We start from the raw sequence: 22,154 nt of genomic DNA, 5'->3' as shown, positions 1-22,154 counted from the left end.
CATACCCACTGTACCTACCACTCTCCATTGTCCCAAGAAAATCTATCTCTCTACTGCTACCTTCTTTCCTGACCCTGAGCCCCCCCCTCCTTCTCGTCGGGGTAAAAAGAGCACCTCAGCCACCACCAGCCCTGCAGCCCCCTTGACAAGGGTGCAGGGGTATTGGAGCCCACCAGCCCGCAGGTCTGGATCTTCGCCCAGAAGCAAGGGGACAGCCAGCCCACCACCTGGGAAGAGGAGCAGAAGGCGGAAGGGCCGCCGCCGGAGCCCGGATTCGATATCCCCCCAGGACACTAGCCAGCCACCGTCAACAGCCACAACTCCAAAGGGAGGAAAGGGCCACAGACTCCCGACTAAGGAGGGCAAGGGCAGCAAGGCGGAGAAGTCAGGCAGCAGGCCTGCTGCCCATGGAGGACCCGTCACAGCTGCCCAGGAGGAGCCCGCAACCCCCATAGCCGCTGCCCCGGGAGGAACCGGCACAGCTGCCCCGGGAGAGCCCACCACCCCCATAGCCGCTGCCCAGGGAGGACCCAGCCCAGCTGGCCAGGAGGGCCCCACCACCCACAGCCCAGGTGGGCATTGAAGGAGCACCATCCCCGCTGCCCAGGAGGGCACCACCAGGCAATGAGCAGTTGGCCATAGAATGGCCGCCGTCTCCAGCACCGCTCCGCTGGGGACCGCTGTCTCAAGAACCGCTGAACTGGGCCCTTCAAGGCAAGAACCGCTGAACTGGGCCCTTCAAGGCAAGAACCGCTGAACTGGGCCCTTCAAGGCAAGAACCGCTGAACTGGGCCCTTCAAGGCAAGAACCGCTGAACTGGGCCCCGCCGTCTCCAGCACCGCTCCGCTGGGGACCGCCGTCTCAAGAACCGCTGAACTGGGCCCTTCAAGGCAAGAACCGCTGAACTGGGCCCTTCAAGGCAAGAACCGCTGAACTGGGCCCTTCAAGGCAAGAACCGCTGAACTGGGCCCCGCCGTCTCCAGCACCGCTCCGCTGGGGACCGCCGTCTCAAGAACCGCTGAACTGGGCCCTTCAAGGCAAGACCCGCTGAACTCGGCCCTTCAAGGCAAGAACCGCTGAACTGGGCCCTTCAAGGCAAGAACCGCTGAACTGGGCCCTTCAAGGCAAGAACCGCTGAACTGGGCCCCGCCGTCTCCAGCACCGCTCCGCTGGGGACCGCCGTCTCAAGAACAGCTGAACTGGGCCCTTCAAGGCAAGAACCGCTGAACTGGGCCCTTCAAGGCAAGAACCGCTGAACTGGGCCCTTCAAGGCAAGAACCGCTGAACTGGGCCCCGCCGTCTCCAGCACCGCTCCGCTGGGGACCGCCGTCTCAAGAACCGCTGAACTGGGCCCTTCAAGGCAAGAACCGCTGAACTGGGCCCTTCCAGGCAGGAACCGCTGGCCCTTTGGCAGACGTGGCAGGGCAGGATCTGTCTCGGGCAGGGCTGCAGGATGTCCTCTGGCCAACATGCCTCCTCCAGTGGCAGTGGAGTCTGTTATGGACTGTTTGGACTGTGGCTTTGCTCTCCCCAGGATGGCCCAGTGGGCAGGCCACCCACTGTATGGACTGTTTGGACTGTGGCTTTGCTCTCCCCAGGATGGCCCAGTGGGCAGGCCACCCACTGTATGGACTGTTTGGACTGTGGCTTTGCTCTCCCCAGGATGGCCCAGTGGGCAGGCTACCCACTGTATGGACTGTATGGACTGTGGCTTTGCTCTCCCCAGGATGGCCCAGTGGGCAGGCCACCCACTGTATGGACTGTTTGGACTGTGGCTTTGCTCTCCCGAGGATGGCCCAGTGGGCAGGCCACCCACTGTATGGACTGTATGGACTGTGGCTTTGCTCTCCCCAGGATGGCCCAGTGGGCAGGCCACCCACTGTATGGACTGTTTGGACTGTGGCTTTGCTCTCCCCAGGATGGCCCAGTGGGCAGGCCACCCACTGTATGGACTGTTTGGACTGTGGCTTTGCTCTCCCCAGGATGGCCCAGTGGGCAGGCACCCACTGTATGGACTGTATGGACTGTGGCTTTGCTCTCCCCAGGATGGCCCAGTGGGCAGGCCACCCACTGTATGGACTGTTTGGACTGTGGCTTTGCTCTCCCCAGGATGGCCCAGTGGGCAGGCCACCCACTGTATGGACTGTATGGACTGTGGCTTTGTTCTCCCCAGGATGGGCCAGTGGTCATGGAGTCCCCTCGTGGATCTGGCGTCGTGTACTCAAGTGGCTGAGGTGCCCCCCCTTCCCTTCCCCCTGAGGTGCCTGTCCTTTTTTCTTTCTGATGCCCCTGCAGTGTTCTCTCCGTGGAGTTCTTGTCGTGGGACTGGGCCTTGCCCCTTTGCTCAGGACCCCTGTGGTTCACGGACAGTGGTTGGACTACATTTAGTAGCTGTATATATTTTGTACATAGTTTATTTATTTATTTGGATTACTGCTGTCCATTTTTCAATATATCTGCCCGTTTGAGATCTCTTCTTTTGGTCTTTGCATTATTTCGGAAGGGGGGGGTTGTGGGTTGTGACAGTGATCTGTGGGAATGCATTGATGTGTGTGTTGTAGTGGGTGTGGGTGGGTGGGTGTGTGCCGGTAATCTTTTCCCTCCCCTGTGTCGTAGGTGCAGTACTCACCGATGTCTTCCGCGCTGCCGGGCGTGCTCCTGATACAGGAGCAGGTATAGGAGTGCGGGGATGACCTGCAACTCGGGTTCCATACTGCCGGAATCTCGCGTGGTGTATGTGGAGGTGAGCGTTTTCCCGTTCGTAGTCTGTTTTCGCCGTGTTTTTATCGGCGGTGCTCCCAGCCCCGGAAAAGGTGGCGGATTGGTGGGTCGTGATAGGGTGGGCGGTACATTGTCTGCCGCCTGTCTGTTGGCGGGGACCGCCGCGCTGTTTGTTTGTTCCGCCGTGGCGGGCGGAGTGTTAATGCGGCGGGCTGTGTTGGCGGTTCCCGCCAGGGTCAGAATTGCATATTTTGGACCGCCGGCCTGTTGGCGGGTTGGCCGCCGCTTTATCACCGACCGCCAGGGTCAGAATGAGGGCCTATGTGTCCTAATGCAATTGTTCCCAACCTGTGGTCCGGGGACCCTGGGGGTCCACAAAGCCTCCTCAAGGGGTCCACAACAGCTTAGAGAGCTAAATAATATTAACAGATTAGGTACCCAGTTTTCAGTAATGACACAGTGGGGGTCCCCGGATTCCTATAATGATTCAGTGGGGGGTCAACAGAAGTCAAAAGCTTGGGAACCACTGTCCTAATGTATCTCTTCATAAAAGAGATTGCTGACTGTCTGTCAAGTGAGGCCTCTTCTATCATTGATAACTACTGTTATACAGTGGAAAGCTCAGCAGTAGTCCCCAGGAACAGTCTGAAATATGGATAAAAAAGCTGTAATCAGGGCAACCTGGTTCATCATAGTAAATATGACTACTCTGGGCTAAATCCGAATGGGTGGCAGCCAAGCCAAGCTCCACTTCCTTGCACTCAAAGTGCTATCATCGTCTCCCATGCACCTTCTGTTGTTGCATCTCTTCTTCCCAACAACTGCGCCCACCTTATGCCCCTTTGTGTTCAGCTGATGCGTGCTCTACACATATAATTTACTGAAACCAGCACAGTTCACTGTAATAGCTCATGCAGGTTATGCCAGGGGACAAGGGAGCAAAAACAACAAGTGATGGACGGAATGCTGAACATTGTCAAACACTCACCCCCAGTCATAGATCTGGGTTTAATCCATCGTTCTTTTGCTCACCATGCCACCCCAGTTTGAACCCAGCCATATGCAAATCAGTCTTGACCCTGTTCCTCATGGGAACAGTTGAGCCCGAACTGCCAAGCCAGGTCCTCACTGGACCGGAAACAAGCATCCTGGGACCGGTTTCGGGGTTTCACCCCTCATCAGCCAAGCTAGCTTGAATCCAGTGGCATGGGAAGCACGGGACCCACGTCTGGGCATACCCTTCCCACTTAGGGCGACAAAGCAAAAACAACAAGTGATGGACGGAATACTGAACATTGTCAAACAGTCGCCCCAGTCACAGATCTGGGTTTAATCCATCGTTCTTTTGCTCACCATGCCACCCCAGTTTGGACCCAGCCATATGCAAATCAGTCTTGACCCTGTTCCTCATGGGAACAGTCGAGCCCGAACTGCCAAGCCAGGTCCTCACTGGACCAGAAACAAGCATCCTGGGACCGGTTTCGGGGTTTCACCCCTCATCAGCCAGGCTAGCTTGAATCCAGTGGCATGGGAAGCACGGAACCCACGTCTGGGCATACCCTTCCCACTTAGGGCGACAAAGCAAAAACAACAAGTGATGGACGGAATGCTGAACATTGTGAAACACTCACTCCAGTCACAGACCTGGGTTTAATCCATCGTTCTTTTGCTCACCATGCCACCCCAGTTTGAACCCAGCCAAATGCAAATCAGTCTTGACCCTGTTCCTCATGGGAACAGTCCAGCCCGAACTGCCAAGCCAGGCCATCACTGGACCGGAAACAAGCATCCTGGGACCGGTTTCGGGGTTTCACCCCTCATCAGCCAGGCTAGCTTGAATCCAGTGGCATGGGAAGCACGAGACCCACGTCTGGGCATTCCTTTCCCACTTAGGGCGACAAAGCAAAAACAACAAGTGATGGACGGAATGCTGAACATTGTCAAACACTCACCCCCAGTCACAGATCTGGGTTTAATCCATTGTTCTTTTGCTCACCATGCCACCCCAGTTTGGACCCAGCCATATGCAAATCAGTCTTGACCCTGTTCCTCATGGGAACAGTCCAGCCCGAACTGCCAAGCCAGGTCCTCACTGGACTGGAAACAAGCATCCTGGGACCAGTTTCGGGGTTTCACCCCTCATCAGCCAGGCTAGCTTGAATCCAGTGGCATGGGAAGCACGGGACACACGTCTGGGCATAACCTTCCCACTTAGGGCGACAAAGCAAAAACAACAAGTGATGGACGGAATGCTGAACATTGTCAAACACTCACCCCAGTCACAGATCTGGGTTTAATCCATCGTTCTTTTGCTCACCATGCCACCCCAGTTTGGACCCAGCCATATGCAAATCAGTCTTGACCCTGTTCCTCATGGGAACAGTCGAGCCCGAACTGCCAAGCCAGGTCCTCACTGGACCGGAAACAAGCATCCTAGGACCGGTTTCGGGGTTTCACCCCTCATCAGCCAGGCTAGCTTGAATCCAGTGGCATGGGGAAGCACAGGACCCACGTCTGGGCATACCCTTCCCACTTAGGGCAACAAAGCAAAAACAACAAGTGGTGGATGGAATGCTGAACATTGTCAAACACTCACCCCAGTCACAGATCTGGGTTTAAGCCATCGTTCTTTTGCTCACCATGCCACCCCAGTTTGGACCCAGCCATATGCAAATCAGTCTTGACCCTGTTCCTCATGGGAACAGTCCAGCCCGAACTGCCAAGCCAGGTCTTCACTGGACCGGAAACAAGCATCCTGGGACCGGGAGCGTCAGGGTAGGACTGGCCTACACAGCAGTGCCTGATGATCTGGTCTTAAACATTAAAACTGGGGTTTCTGGTTGTCAGGATATGCACCCTGTACAAGCAGGAACCACCACTCTAGTCAGGGTCAGCTACAAACACACTTAAAAAAAAAACCTGTGCTCACCCTATGTTAGCTTGGCACAGATCAGTCAGGCTTATCTAAAGAGTGAAGGTGTAAAGTATTTGTGCAACACACACATACACAGTGACTGTCAGGACTTCGGGGGGAATCTGTTGGAAGTCCAGGCAGAGCACTCCTCGAGGTCATGGAATATCTCCTCATGGATATAGTGTACGGAAGCAGAGAAGCAGTGAAAAGCATACACCAGGAAAGAACAGGTTTAGATTAAGCAGAGGAACAGCAGATCAACCTTAGCGTGAACAAATAGAGAACAAGCCTAGAAGGGACAACACACTGGTTACCACTTAGGTTGTGCACAGGTAAGGCTCAGAACTTCCCACTGTAACAGGGAATGCCAATACCTCTGTGCAGATTACTCTTACAGACAATCACCCCACAAGCCCTGTAGAAGGGAGGCAGCAGAAGCAATTTTGTCACTGAACCTTTAGGGCACAAACAAGGATTGTACTTCCATGCACAAGACAAGCCCTTATGGGTCCAGCTGGAGACGCAGTGGCAATTCCTAGAAAATAGAAATGGCACACTGTCACAGATAAGCACTTAAGACTACATACAACACAAGACAAAGGATGGGGCACAAATTGCCTCTTGGAAACCAGGAGACAACCCCTGTACAAAGGAAAACACTTATACACAGGTTAGGATTAATAGTACATTTACCAGATACAATAGCCCAAGAGGACAATACAGAGCAAGCGCTTGCAAGGAGACTAAGAACTATAGCTAGTGTTTCAGGAGCAGGTTATACAATGAAACAAAAACGGGAGCAAGTCATACAAGGATTCGAGGAAACTGTAACAAGCAAGAGACTTGAACATCAAGAGAACTAATGCAAGGAAAAAACTGGAGTACAGGTAAGTCATACACAAGGATTCTAGGAAACTGTAACAAGCAAGAGGCAAAATCTAAGACACAAAGGAGAAATTACAGGAGTTAAGGTAGAAGCAAAAGGAATAGGTAATTTGAAAAAATAGCAGGAACATAAAAAACAAACTAGGAACAATTAGAAAGGGAGAAGCTCAGGGGTTGCACCAAGAGTACAAAAAGCCATTCTAAAGAAAAAGCTAAAGCAAGCAGGCCTGGGGAAAACTGTAGCAGGCTGCACAGGGACAGGGCACAGCAAACAGGGCTGGGAAGAATCTGTAGCATGCTGCAGCGGAACAGGACACAGCACACATGGCTGGTAAAAACATGAAGCAGGCAACACAGGAGCAGGGCATAGCAAAAAGGGCTGGGAAAAGACGATAGTAGGCTGTATAGGAAGAGAGCACAACAAAAAGGGCTGGGAAAATCTGACAGCAGGCTGCACAGGAACATAGCACAGCAAACGGGGCTGGGAAAAATCTGTAGCAGGCTGCACAGGAACAGAGCACAGCAAACAGGGCTGTGAAAAATCCATAGCAGGCTGCACAGGAACAGGGCACAGCAAACAGGGCTGAAGCAAGCAGGAACAGGACTGATAAATAAACCAAGAGGTCTGGTATACCAAGGAACAAACTTCAGTGCACGAATAGGGACCTTCAGCGAATGGCAGCTTATTAGCAGTTCCAAGCAGCAGCAACCCCAGGATGGAGTCACATGGCCTGGCTGCACAAGACTGATCGCGGGTGTGTGTGTGTGATTCCAGTCTCTCACAAGCCCTGGAGCTGAGAATCCAGTGCAGAGGAATAGCAGGACTATTCCCATAGGAAGCAATGGACAGCAGATTCCAGGTCATACTAACTACTAGGCAGTGCATTATGGGTCTTGAAGTCCATGGAAACAAATGTAGGTTTCCTGTAGTAAACAATTTCGACATGGGAAGCAAGTAGGAGTCAGAAAAGGACCCTGGATGAGTTTTAATGATGATTCCCAGGTTGCAGATGATCCGTGTACAGCGTCCCCCAGAGGCAGATTGATGGATTCATGATGGTAACAAAATGATAACACCACAAAAAGATTCACACATGGTTAGAAAAATAGATAGTAGTTTTATGAGTAAAACAAAAACAAAATGACAAAAATCCAATGAGTAGAAGTCAAGATATGAATTTCTAAAGAAAAAATCAAAAAGTAGTGCTTAGAGGTCAAAAGCACTTAAGGGCCACTTGAGGTCATGCTAGACTGGGGTATATCTGACTGTGATGGAGAGCAGGCCAGCTACAGGACCAACGCAGGGCCCGGTGAAAAGTACATTGGATGGAGAAAGCATCAACGTCAAAGACTCAATGCGGGGATCAGAGGAGAAGATGTGTCACTGCCGATCATGGAGATGTAGGCAATGCATTGGCTTGACGTTGCACAGCATCAAGGAAGCATCGAAGATCAAGCAGCGATGGGCATCAAGGCAATGCATCATTGTCGAACCGCTGGACAGGAAATTATGCTTTCAGCACAAAGCAATGCGTTGACGTTGAGCTTCACAGAGAAGGAAATGTGTCAGTGTAGGAAAGTACCATCTTGCCTGGCATGTTACCCCCATTTTTCACTGTATATATGTTGTTTTAGTTGTATGTGTCACTGGGACCCTGGTAACCCAGGGCCCCAGTGCTCATAAGTGTGCCTGAATGTGTTACCTGTGTAGTGACTAACTGTCTCACTGAGGCTCTGCTAATCAGAACCTCAGTGGTTATGCTCTCTCATTTCTTTCCAAATTGTCACTGACAGGCTAGTGACCATTTTTACCAATTTACATTGGCTTACTGGAACACCCTTATAATTCCCTAGTATATGGTACTGAGGTACCCAGGGTATTGGGGTTCCAGGAGATCCCTATGGGCTGCAGCATTTCTTTTGCCACCCATAGGGAGCTCTGACAAATCTTACACAGGCCTGCCACTGCAGCCTGAGTGAAATAACGTCCACGTTATTTCACAGCCATTTTACACTGCACTTAAGTAACTTATAAGTCACCTATATGTCTAACCTTTACCTGGTAAAGGTTAGGTGCAAAGTTACTTAGTGTGAGGGCACCCTGGCACTAGCCAAGGTGCCCCCACATTGTTCAGAGCCAATTCACTGAACTTTGTGAGTGCGGGGACACCATTACACGCGTGCACTACATATAGGTCACTACCTATATGTAGCTTCACCATGGTAACTCCGAATATGGCCATGTAACATGTCTATGATCATGGAATTGCCCCCTCTATGCCATCCTGGCATTGTTGGTACAATTCCATGATCCCAGTGGTCTGTAGCACAGACCCTGGTACTGCCAGACTGCCCTTCCTGGGGTTTCTCTGCAGCTGCTGCTGCTGCCAACCCCTCAGACAGGCAGCTGCCCTCCTGGGGTCCAGCCAGGCCTGGCCCAGGATGGCAGAACAAAGAACTTCCTCTGAGAGAGGGTGTGACACCCTCTCCCTTTGGAAAATGGTGTGAAGGCAGGGGAGGAGTAGCCTCCCCCAGCCTCTGGAAATGCTTTGTTGGGCACAGATGTGCCCAATTCTGCATAAGCCAGTCTACACCGGTTCAGGGACCCCTTAGCCCCTGCTCTGGCGCGAAACTGGACAAAGGAAAGGGGAGTGACCACTCCCCTGACCTGCACCTCCCCTGGGAGGTGTCCAGAGCTCCTCCAGTGTGCTCCAGACCTCTGCCATCTTGGAAACAGAGGTGCTGCTGGCACACTGGACTGCTCTGAGTGGCCAGTGCCACCAGGTGACGTCAGAGACTCCTTGTGATAGGCTCCTTCAGGTGTTAGTAGCCTTTCCTCTCTCCTAGGTAGCCAAACCCTCTTTTCTGGCTATTTAGGGTCTCTGTCTCTGGGGAAACTTTAGATAACGAATGCATGAGCTCAGCCGAGTTCCTCTGCATCTCCCTCTTCACCTTCTGATAAGGAATCGACCGCTGACCGCGCTGGAAGCCTGCAAACCTGCAACATAGTAGCAAAGACGACTACTGCAACTCTGTAACGCTGATCCTGCCGCCTTCTCGACTGTTTTCCTGCTTGTGCATGCTGTGGGGGTAGTCTGCCTCCTCTCTGCACCAGAAGCTCCGAAGAAATCTCCCGTGGGTCGACGGAATCTTCCCCCTGCAACCGCAGGCACCAAAAAGCTGCATCTCCGGTCCCTTGGGTCTCCTCTCAGCATGACGAGCGAGGTCCCTCGAATCCAGCGACACCGTCCAAGTGACCCCCACAGTCCAGTGACTCTTCAGCCCAAGTTTGGTGGAGGTAAGTCCTTGCCTCACCTCGCTGGGCTGCATTGCTGGGAACCGCGACTTTGCAAGCTTCTCCGGCCCCTGTGCACTTCCGGCGGAAATCCTGTGTGCACAGCCAAGCCTGGGTCCACGGCACTCTAACCTGCATTGCACGACTTTCTAAGTTGGTCTCCGGCGACGTGGGACTCCTTTGTGCAACTTCGGCGAGCACCGTTTCACGCATCCTCGTAGTGCCTGTTTCTGGCACTTTTCCGGGTGCTACCTGCTTCAGTGAGGGCTCTTTGTCTTGCTCGACGTCCCCTCTCTCTGCAGGTCCAATTTGCGACATTCTGGTCCCTCCTGGGCCCCAGCAGCGTCCAAAAACGCCAAACGCACGATTTGCGTGTAGCAAGGCTTGTTGGCGTCCATCCGGCGGGAAAACACTTCTGCACGACTCTCCAAGGCGTGGGGGATCCATCCTCCAAAGGGGAAGTCTCTAGCCCTTGTCGTTCCTGCAGTATTCACAGTTCTTCAGCCTAGTAAGAGCTTCTTTGCACCAACCACTGGCATTTCTTGGGCATCTGCCCATCTCCGAGCTGCTTGTGACGTTTGGACTTGGTCCCCTTGTTCCACAGGTACCCTCAGTCAGGAATCCATCGTTGTTGCATTGCTGATTTGTGTTTTCCTTGCATTTTCCCTCTAACACGACTATTTTGTCCTTAGGGGAACTTTGGTGCACTTTGCACTCACTTTTCAGGGTCTTGGGGAGGGTTATTTTGCTAACTCTCACTATTTTCTAATAGTCCCAGCGACCCTCTACAAGGTCACATAGGTTTGGGGTCCATTCGTGGTTCGCATTCCACTTCTGGAGTATATGGTTTGTGCTGCCCCTATCCCTATGTTTCCCCATTGCATCCTATTGTAACTATACATTGTTTGCACTGTTTTCTAAGACTATACTGCATATTTTTGCTATTGTGTATATATATCTTGTGTATATTTCCTATCCTCTCACTGAGGGTACACTCTAAGATACTTTGGCATATTGTCATAAAAATAAAGTACCTTTATTTTTAGTATAACTGTGTATTGTGTTTTCTTATGATATTGTGCATATGACACCAGGTGGTACTGTAGTAGCTTCACACGTCTCCTAGTTCAGCCTGAGCTGCTTTGCTAAGCTACCATTATCTATCAGCCTAAGCTGCTAGACACCCTATACACTAATAAGGGATAACTGGGCCTGGTGCAAGGTGCAAGTACTCCTTGGTACTCACTACAAGCCAGTCCAGCCTCCTACAGTCAGACAATACGGGGACAATACGTTGCAAAGCTGGTCAACAGAGTAGATGGGTTGAGCAGCAGCAGTATTGCGTAAGTGTCAAGTGGAAATGTACTGGGTCCAATCGGTGCAACATCGTCAATGCGTTGGATTTCTTGGGTTGAAACATAGGTACTCACTTCCAAGGGTCAAAGACTGGATTGGCACCACTTGGCAGAGAAGGACTCACAGCAGGCGGAGTCCAGGTGCTGGTTGCAGGTTGCAGGTAGTCTTTGATGTCACTGAAACTACAGAAGAACAGGGGGCAAGACCTTGGAGTCACTCTAGGTTCAGGTGAGATGGGTCTAGTCCTTGTCCTCAGCAGGTCAGAGATTCGCAAGCAGCAGGGCAGCTCAGAAAAGCAGAAAGTAGGCCTTTTAGGGTAGCAGTCCAGCAGAGTGGCAATCCTTGCAGCACAGCAATCCATACTCCTGGCAGAATTCCTCACAGGTCCAGAAGTGTATTGTCTTGGTAGGGTCAGAGGCCCAGTACATATACCCAGTTATGCCTTTGACATGGAGATGACCTCAAAGCAGGCTCATAAAACTTAAAGTCCTCCATAGAATCTATTACCACTGACACCGACAATTGAAAATGGGGAGAGCACGCTCACCTAACTGCCTATGATGTTGGCAGGAAATGGGTGGAAAGGGGTAGCTTCGAAGCTGGCATCCAGGTTAAGAGTACAAGCCCCTTGCACCCCTCAATTCTTAATATTGGGTACCCCAGTGAGATGAAATTGCTGAAGAAACAGCTCCTATTCTGTATATTGGGCTTCATCTTGGCAATGCTAGATATTGCTAATGAATGGGGTGACCCAACCCCCAGAGCCAAAGGGTTACTGGCTTTACATATTGTATGGAAGCAAAAAGATGGGTATACACGGCTGGGTGCTGCCCAAATTTCTTAAAGGTTGGGAGCCCTGGTGGGCCCACTGTGTCCTAGATTGTGGTACTAATGATCAACCAACCACCCCTTTTGAGAATCCCCAAGAAGGGGCCACCCCGAAATACTGTAGGACCATGGTCTTACGGTTCAGAGGGTCCAAGGGGTGGGTACGAATTGTTGACACTAATAGATATCAGGGTTCATATTATCCTTTGGAGCTTGGGGTTACCTAGTTAAGCCCGTCTTCTGTACTCCTGTAAACTATGTATTGTATTGAAACTAAGACTGTATTGAACACTGTGGTGAGTTATTGTTGGAATGGTTATACTTGATAAAACCAATAAAAAGATTTTTTCTTTAAAAAAAAAAAAGATCGATGAGTTGGGGTGCTACCCTGAGCAATTGCTAGTATTTAGCCAAATTGCAAGCATACCGCCCATCATCTTTTGTGTGTTTACTATGCAAGGATAATCACAGACATGCAGATTGTTAGACCGTCTTGGGGAGATAACACCTAAGAGATGGCGCCAGTGGGTCTCAAGGATTAATAAAGAGTAACCAAATGTGCCTCTATACCGAGCTAGGTCTAGGGTTTTTGGGGCCTGAGCAAAAGACTGATGGCGAGGATACTCTAATTGGCACAAGACCTTACCATTCATCCTGTTTGGCATCACTGAAGCAATTTTACAAGACCTAACATCCCTTATAGCCACATTACTAAAATCGATAAATGCATAAATAAGTAAGAATCTTAAAAAAAACCTATAAAGTGGTTGCAATGCAGCACACACAGAAAAAGCAAAAACGAGGAGAAATAAAAGTATTTCTCCTCGTTGCACCACTCTAACGCCAGCCCTAGAGTTGTGTTAGTTTTTGGCACGGCCTCAGATTTAAGATTTCTCGGAAATCTGGGCCAGTGTCAAAAGCAATGGGTGTTGGAAAACGCCTATAGCAACACCCATTGCACGCCCTTCTGCTGCAGAAAACTGCATAGGTGTAGCCCATATTTACAAGGCAGTATTAAGCAATGAAAAGTGACAGCGGCACCTTGAAAATTTGGAAAAGGGCACAGCACAACTGGAGCATCACTGAAAGTGACGCCCGGTGGCTCCAGGAGCTTGTAAATAAGCCTCTTAGTATATTGTTGTTCTGACAGAACAAGATTTTGGGGGTCATTTAGGCGCTGGTGGGTGCATTACATCCACCAGGGTAGCGGAAGCATGTACCCTGCTACTCTAGCGGACTGCAGATGGCCAAATTTTGAAATGTTTGCCTGCCTAAGGGAAATGTCAATGCCTTAAAAGGAACCACAATGCAAAGCTCTATCAACTAAGCTAGCCTGACCATGGGTCAAAATGTAACACGTTCTTGAAGCATGTGTAACAAGGTGAAATGTGTTCATGTCCTCAAAAGTGAGCACATTGAATGTCTGCTACAATGCAAAGCACACATCCAATGTGTGTGATTCTTTTGAGTTTGAATAGGGACAGGGATTTGTGCTTCTAGTTCATGCTTCTAGTTAATGTCCTATGGGAAACAGCACACACTCGACTCTACACCATGTTAAGAGGTGCTGTAACATGCTATGTTACAGTGCACACTCGCCTATACACCACGTTATGCATTGTACAATGCAGCTTTGTTTGTCTAGAGCCAGTGCAGAGGACGAAGCAGGTCAAGATAGATTTGAGACTGTGCTGTGTTTTCCCCCTTGCAAAATGAAGCAAAGGAAATTGTTTGTTGCTCTATGCTGTGTGAAAAATTAGTAAATCCATGATTCTTTCCCGTTTTCCAATAATACCGTGAATGATTCATAGGAATATGCTCTTACTCCACTCGGGAGTGGATGACAAATGTCATGATGAAGTCATCATGATAGCATGATGAAAATCAACCTTAGCTCTTACATCCAAAAATACAAAACATGCAGCAGCAAAGGAAGGTAAAGTTAGGGAGTTTCCATGCTATGTTTTCACTACTACTGCAAAGTTACAAAGCATTGTTAGGCTTATGTACCTGTTGTCTTACTAGGGGCCGCCCTGTGCCACCGGGAAAGGGCAGGAATTGTCTGTATCTATGATACAGTGCATTTCTGTCCTCTCCCTCTTCGCTGGTGCACAAATTGCTGCTTAGTGCCAATACAGGCACCCTTGCATCATGGTGCAAGGATGCCTGAGTTGCAGGTATCATTGTTTTTGTGCATGAAGGGACACCTTCCTGCACAAAAACAATCACAGGAGGTGTTTTCCTCTTTCTATGTGTGCTGCAGAATGCAGCTCACTTAGAGGAAAAAACTAAGATATTTCTCCCTGTTGCATCATTCTTATGCCACCCCTAAGGTGCCGTTGGAATCTGATGCATTCCCACACTTATAAGTCTGTGAATGCATCAGATTTCTTCGGGTTCCATGGGTGTTGCATGTCACCACACCCTTCGCACACGCCTCCACAATGCCAGAATCCACCACATAGCCTTGGATTGGCTCATACCCTTTCTCTCTGGCAGAACCCGAAGGGTCCGCCTCTCCCCGTTCCTGTCAAAAGCCACCAAGAACATCTGCGGAGTCCCCCGGGGATCCTCACTCAGCCCCACCCTTGTCAATGTCTACATGGAACTGCTCACCAACATCATCCAATCCCACGGCCTTAACATCGTCTCCTACGCGGACAACACTCAGCTCATCCTCTCTCTCACAAAGGACCCCGCAACCGCGAAGACCAACCTCCACACCGGACTTCACGCCATCGCCAACTGGATGGAGACAAGCTGCCTCAAACTGAACTCGGAGAAGACTGAGATCATCATCTTCGGCTCCAACAGATCAGCATGGGACGACTCCTGGTGGCCTGCCACTCTGGGATCTGCCCCAACACCCACCACCCATGCATGCAACGTCGGCTTCATACGGGACTCATCACTCTCTATCACCTAGCAAGTCAATGCATCACATCCTCATGCTTCAAAACCCATTGCATGCTTCGCAAGACCTTCAGACCCTCCTTAAGAAACCCAAAGCAGACCCCCAGGACCTAAAGAACTTCAGACCCATCTCCCTACTCCCGTTCCCTGCGAAGGTCATAGAAAAAATCGTCAACGCACAACTGACTCGCCACCTCGAGGACAACAACATCCTGGACCCCTCCCAATCTGGCTTCCGACAAAATCACAGCACCGAGACCGCACTCCTCACCGCCACATACAACATCAGACGCCAAATGGACAACGGCGAAACATCAGCCCTCATCCTCCTGGACCTATCAGCCGCCTTCGACACAGTATGCCATCACACTCTGAGAACCCATCTCCTTGAAGCCGGAATACAAGAGAAAGCCCTCAAATGGACCACATCCTTCCTCTCCGACAGAACCCAAAGAGTCCGCCCCCCCCCCTTCCGCTCCAGAGCCACCAAAATCATCTGCGGCGTACCCCAGGGCTCATCTCTCAGCCCAACATTATTCAACATTCAACATGGCACCCCTCGCCCAAGTAGCCCGCCGATACAACCTCAACATCATCTCCTGCGCCGACGACACCCAGCTCATCCTCTCCCTCACCAAGGACCCACACACCGCCAAGGCCAACCTCCACAAGGGAATGCAGGCCATTGCCGAATGGATGAGAAACAGCCACCTGAAACTGAACTCAGACAAGACGGAGGTTCTCATCCACGGACCCAACCCCTCCGCCTGGTACGACTCCTGGTGGCCAACATCTCTAGGAACCCCACCTACACCGACCGACCACGCACGCAATCTGGGCTTCATCCTCGACTCTTCCCTCTCCATGTCAAAACAGGTCAACGCAGTCTCCTCCACCTGCTACAACACTCTCCGCACGCTCCACAGGATCTACAAGTGGATCCCAACAGACACAAGAAAAACAGTAACACAGGCCCTCGTCAGCAGCAGGCTAGACTACGGCAATGCTCTGTACACAGGCATCCCGACAAAACACCTACGACGCCTCCAACGCATCCAAAACACATCCGCCCGACTGATTCTCAACGTACCTCGCCGCAACCACATCACTCCCCACCTGAGAAAACTCCACTGGCTCCCCGTTCACAAGAGGATCACTTTCAAGCTCCTCACCCACGCACACAAAGCACTCCACAACACCGGACCTGCTTACCTCAACAATAGACTCAACTCCTACACTCCCACCCGTCAGCTCCGCTCCGCAGACCTCGCACTCACCACTGTACCCCGCATCCATCAAAAAACATCCGAAGGCAGATCCTTCTCCTACCTCGCCGTCAAGACATGGAACACCCTCCCTACCAACCTACGACTGACCCAGGACCTACTCACCTTCAGGAGACTCCTCAAGACCAGCGCTCCCCCCCCCAGCTCCTTGAAACCCTAGCGGGTACGTAGTGCGCTTTATAAATATACTGATTGATTGATTGATTCAGATGGATCCCCACTGAAACCAGAAGAACGGTCACCCTCGCCCTCGTTAGCAGCAGACTGGACTACGGCAACGCTCTCTACGTGGCAACAACGGCCACGCTCCAGAGGAAACTTCAGTGCATCCAGAACACCTAAGCACAACTCATCCTCAACCTCCCTCGCAATGCCTGCCTACCTCAACGAGCGTCTCAACTTCCACATCCCGACATGCCAGCTCCGCTCCGCCAACCTCGCCCTCGCAACCATTCCCCGCATCCACCAGATCACTACCGGCTGCAGATCCTTCTCCTACCTTGCCACCAAAACCTGGAACTCCCTCCCCGTCAACCTACATCTAACCCAGGACCTCCTGATCTTCAGGAAGCACCTCGAGACCTGGCTCTTCGAGCAGTAGCACCCCCCCCCACAGCGCATTGAGACCCTACCTGGTGAGTAGCACTCTTAACAAATTACTGATTGAAATTGATTGATTAAATATGGGCTGACACACTGCGCCACCAAGGCGTAAAACTAAAATGGCACTCTGGTGGCACAATGTGCCACTGGGGCCTCGTAAATGAGCCCTCTGTCTTCAGTGCTGTTTTTCAACATTGTCATCTTTCTCAAGTGCCCACGGTGCGCACATACTTCAGCAGTGGGAGCTTTAGTTTCTCTGAATACATTTCTGTCAGTTGTGTAGAACTAGAGCAGATGCAGTTTGCTAGAAGCTGTGTATTGCCAGGAATGTAGACCTGTGCGAGCTTTCTGGTTGAAATCATGGGCAAACCAAGTTTTTGGTCATTTAGAGAGAATCATCTTAATTGTGTGAAATTTCTTTTGATAATAAGCCTCTCTCTGACTGTCCCTGCTTCCACACAGGTACTAAAATAAATCACTGAACAAAACCTTCGGAGGCCCCCTGTAAGGAACAGTGGGACGGGCCTCCCGTCCTTGTGTCCCACCTCCAATCATCATGATGCCTCGCCTATTTGCACAGCTGAGTTAGACTTCAGATTACAGAGAACCACAGGGTCTGAGTTTATTTCATAGAGCAACTCCACAAGAGAAACATCTGACATATCTTCTCAGATCCTAGATGTCCAATGACTGCATCCTGTGAAATGAACTAAGCCAGTTATAAAAGAGCCGGGTGGAGCAGCAAACAGGGAACTACGAAAGTTTAGATGTTTGGGGCTACTGCTCCCAACCAGGGAGTACTCTAGCTCAGATGGAGAGAAAGGGGTAGGAGATGGAGGAAATCCACAGTGGGAGGGCTAGTGGATCAGGGTTTAGATGTACTCAGAGAAGAGCAGCCCAAGACTGAGCTTTTGAGGTGCTGCCTATGCTTTCACAGAGACAGAAGACAGGAACCCTGCACCAGGTTGACCCCTGAAAGATGGAGGGTATCACCCTTAAAGGGGGTGGTGGTTCTCCCTGGAAGTCCTGGTTTGTCAGGACCTGTTCAGTCTGACAGTGCAGACCCTGGGCTGAGAGGTCAGTATCAGGATACCACCCCTGAGATGGCGAGAGAAAGAGTGAAAGTAGGGTGCCTATCACCATGTGTTGCTACCCCCACTCTGAAAAACCTAAAAGGCCTAAACCTAAAAGGCCAGAGGCCAGAGAGAACTCAGGAGCAAGTAGGGCACTCCATGCTAACCCAAGAAAAGGAAATGAGCCCTGCCCAAGGCCCCATGTTGAAGCCTCCACCCATCAGTGGATGGCCAGGGGCCTGGCTCTTGACAATGATTGCTGTCAGTGGCCTCCGCTACTTGTTGCCCTTATGGGCAGAGTTTTCTCTGGATTGAGGGCTGAGGGTTGACTTAGGGTGAAGTATGGGCCACTTCACCTTGTTGCCCAGGGTGGTACTGTCTACCTACTGGGATGCATCTGTGTGCAAGCTAAGGTTTGTTAGCCATATTTTAGATACATTAGCAAACTAGGCTTGCCGTTGTGCACTTTAGCCCAGTTACATTTTATTCAGCATCACTTTACTTTTTTAGCAACAGCCACATTTGCTGTGTTGTTTTATTTTTCTCTATCTAATTCTTCTTTCTCCTAGGAAAGCATTACATTCTCAGCAGGACATTCATTTCACTTTGTGCTTTTTTCAAGGCTGCGGTCAGATAGGGTTGCCGGCAAAACTGGTACGCTGTGTCTCCCCACATCTTTACGTGGGAACATTTTCTGAGAACATCAGCTGTTTTATTATAAAACACTCCTTTGCCCGATACACATTAGCGGGAGATTCTAACCAGATGAACAGCTGCTTGCTTAGACTGTCGAACACCCGGCCTACAAGGGGACAGTGTCTCTCTAGACTACAGACTTACTTGCTCAGGTATGAGGGATGATATCTTCCCGAGGGGGGAAACCTAAAGGGCAGATTAGGGCTTATTATGCTGTGCTCTAACATAGCTTAGGTAGGTGAACTATGTATCATTCCTAATGACAGAATGGTGGGACTGTTTTTGTCTTTCATTCTCCTTGTCACAATTTTGCTTTTATTGTGTTTTTTTTCCTAGTTATTGCAATGCATGCCATTATATCTAAGATGCATTTACTTCAATAAATCCTTATTGAACTATATTCTGCCTCTGTTTGTCCTTGCCTGTGTGAGACAAAGGGAGCCTCCAGTGAAGTGATTGTCTGACAAACATGTCAGTACTCATGAACGCTTAAGCAGTGACCCTGTATGCAAGGAGGGGATGCCATGGAGTAGACAATTGTAATGGAGGAGCCTATGTTGCGTCTGAAGGTTCAGGTGTAACCTTGTATGCCAGGAGGGGCAGCCAGGACCTAATTACCCAACTCTTTGCCCTGGTGCCCAGGACTGGAGTAAGGCTATGACCAGTGGGACCCGTGCCCCCACCCCATCTACTACGTGGGAACATCACCAATCAGCTCCACCATGACCCAAATTATCCACACCTTCATGACATCTGCCAGTTTCCCGAAATGAATGGAAATCAACACCCTCCTCAAGAAATCCACAGTCGACCCAAATCAATAGTGCAACTTTGGGCCATCTCCCTGCTCCCCTATCCAGCCAAAGTGATTGAGAAGGCCCTCAACAAGCAACGTTCAACCCACCTCGGACTTTATCTAGTCAATGCTCAGTCAAGAGACAGAAAGAAGTAAATAACTCACCACAGCTACCAATGACATCTAAATCATCTTTAACCGAGGAAAAACCAGCCATTATCCTGCCCGACCACTATATGTCCTTCAACACTGAATCCCACATAACTCTCATCAGAAAACTCAACAAGATTGGCATTTAAGTATCTGTTTTCAAATGGATCTGTCCCTTCCTCACTGGAAGGACCCAAAGGGTCAGACTGCCATTCTTCACCTCAGAGCCCCCAGAGTGCATGGAATTATACAACCAATTTTAGAATCAGCATTGGGGTATAATTCCAAGATGTTAGACACCTTACATGGCCATATTCAGAGTTACAATTGTGAAGCTGGGCATAGGTATTGACCTATGTCCAGTGCATGCGTAAAATGGCATCCCCGCACTCATGAAATCTGGGAAAATGGTCTTGGACAAAGTGGGGGCATCTCTGCTAGTGTAGGGGTGTCCTCACACAAGGGTATTCTGCACCCAAACTTCAGGGTTGGAAGGCCTGGTATATGGGTGACTGTTGGACTTTTTTGCTTATGCAGGGTCATCCCCAATCTTTTTGCCTCCTGCCTCCTATTTTTTGGTTTATCCATGATTGGCATATTTGATTTATTAGTAAGTCCCTAGTACAGTGCACTAAAGGTGCCCAGGGCCTGTAAATCAAATGCTACTAGTGGGCTAGCAGCACTGGTTGTGCCACCCACATAAGTAGCTCTGTAATCATGTCTCAGACCTGCCACTGCAGTGTGTGTGTGTGTGTGTATTTTTACACTGTAAATTCGACTTGGCAAGTGTACCCACTTGCCAGGCCTAAACCTTCCCTTTTCTTACATGTAAGGCACTCCTAAGGTAGGCCCTACGGAGCCCCAAGGGCTGGGTGCAGTGTATGGATAAGGTAGGACATATAGTAATGTGGTTTATATGTCCTGAAAGTGAAATACTGCCAATTTCGTTTTTCACTGTTGCAAGGCCTGTCTCTCTCATAGGCTAATACGGGGGCTACCTTTAAATATGATTAAAGTGTAGATTCCCCTAGAGAGTAGATGGACATGTGCAGGTTGGGGTCCCTGAACTCACAATTTAAAAATACATATTTTAGTAAAGTTGGTTTTGAGATTGTGTGTTTGAAAATGACACTTTTAGAAAGTGAGCATTTTCTTGCTTAAACCATTCTGCGACTCTGCCTTGTTTGTGGATTCCCTGTCTGGGTCAGTTTGACAGTTGGGTTATTTTTCACCTCACACTAGACAGTGACACAAAGGGAGCTGGGGTGTAGCCTGCATTTCCTAATAAGCCATCTCTGCTAGGAGGGAGGGGTGGAGTGGTCACTCTCATCTGAAAGGACTGTGCCTGCCTCTGACAATGCAGACTCCAACCCCCTGGTGTGTGTCTGAGGCCTTGCCTGGGCAAGGCAGGATTTCACAAGTAGGTGTGAGTCCCCTTTGAAGAAAGGTGACTTCAAAGACTAAAATGGGTATAAGAAGGGCACCCAAATCTACAGACTCCAGAAACACTTCTGGAACCAAGAGGAACCTCTGCCTGGAGAAGAGCTGAATAGCTGAGGAAGAAGTGCTGCCCTGTCTGTGACTGCATTGTGGAGCTTTCCTGCAGTGCTGCTTCTGCCAGAGTAAAGAGGGCAAAGACTGGACTTTGTGTGCCTTCCATCTTGTGAAGAAATCTCCAAGGGCTTGAGTTAGAGTTTGCCTCCTGTTGTTTGAAGTCTCAGGGACAGCAAAGACTTCTCTCTGCCAGCACCTGGAGTCTCTGGAGAGACTCCTGCTCTGACAAGTGGTACCCTATCCAGTCCCTGGGCCCTTGAAATGAAAGCTAGTGGAAATCCAAGGAAATCGACTTCGGACGACTTCGGACCGACGCCGCTGCTGAATCCGGTGACGCCACCTGCACTCAACGCTGTGATGTTCACTGGAACGCGACGCTCTTCGCAGGCCCGACGCCGCAGCAGCCCCTCTGAAGTCCGCGACTCCGTGGAAGTTGCTGCACCACGTCGTGACCGATGCCGCTCGAAGTGCACTGATTCAACATTTCGCACAGACGCCGAGATCCCCGACTTCGCGCATCAGCTTGTTTTCACTCTTCACCAAAGGTACTGTACTTGGGGGTCTACACGACTCCGTGTCCGGCGCCGCTGGTGTCGGCTTGTTGAGAACGACTCCGTCACGACGCCGTGTTAACACCTCATTGAAGCATTTTTGTTTCTTAGCTTAATCTTTAAAAAATCATAACTTGACTTGTGTATGTTGGATTTTTGTTGTTTTGGTCTTGTTTTGTTTAGATAAATATTTCCTATTTTTCTAAACTGGTGTTGTGTCATTTTGTAGTGTTTTCATTAAGTTACTGTGTGTGTTGGTACAAATACTTTACACCCAGCACTCTGAAGTTAAGGCTACTGCTCTGCCAAGCTACCAAGGGGGTAAGCAGGGGTTAGCTGAGGGTGATTCTCTTTTACCCTGACTAGAGTGAGGGTCCTTGCTTGAACAGGGGGTAACCTGACTGTCAACCAAAGACCCTATTTGTAACAGTGACTTATAAGTGACCTGGTGCAGAGAAAATAGCTGTGAAAGGATGCATGCACCATTCCACACAAGCTGCAATGGCAGTCCTGTAGAAGCCTTTGCATGGGCT

Source organism: Pleurodeles waltl, chromosome 6, assembly GCF_031143425.1.
Source record: "Pleurodeles waltl isolate 20211129_DDA chromosome 6, aPleWal1.hap1.20221129, whole genome shotgun sequence".
In the NCBI taxonomy this organism is placed as follows: domain Eukaryota; kingdom Metazoa; phylum Chordata; class Amphibia; order Caudata; family Salamandridae; genus Pleurodeles; species Pleurodeles waltl.
The sequence above is the reverse complement of the archived record's forward strand: the minus strand, read 5'-3'. Positions refer to the sequence as shown.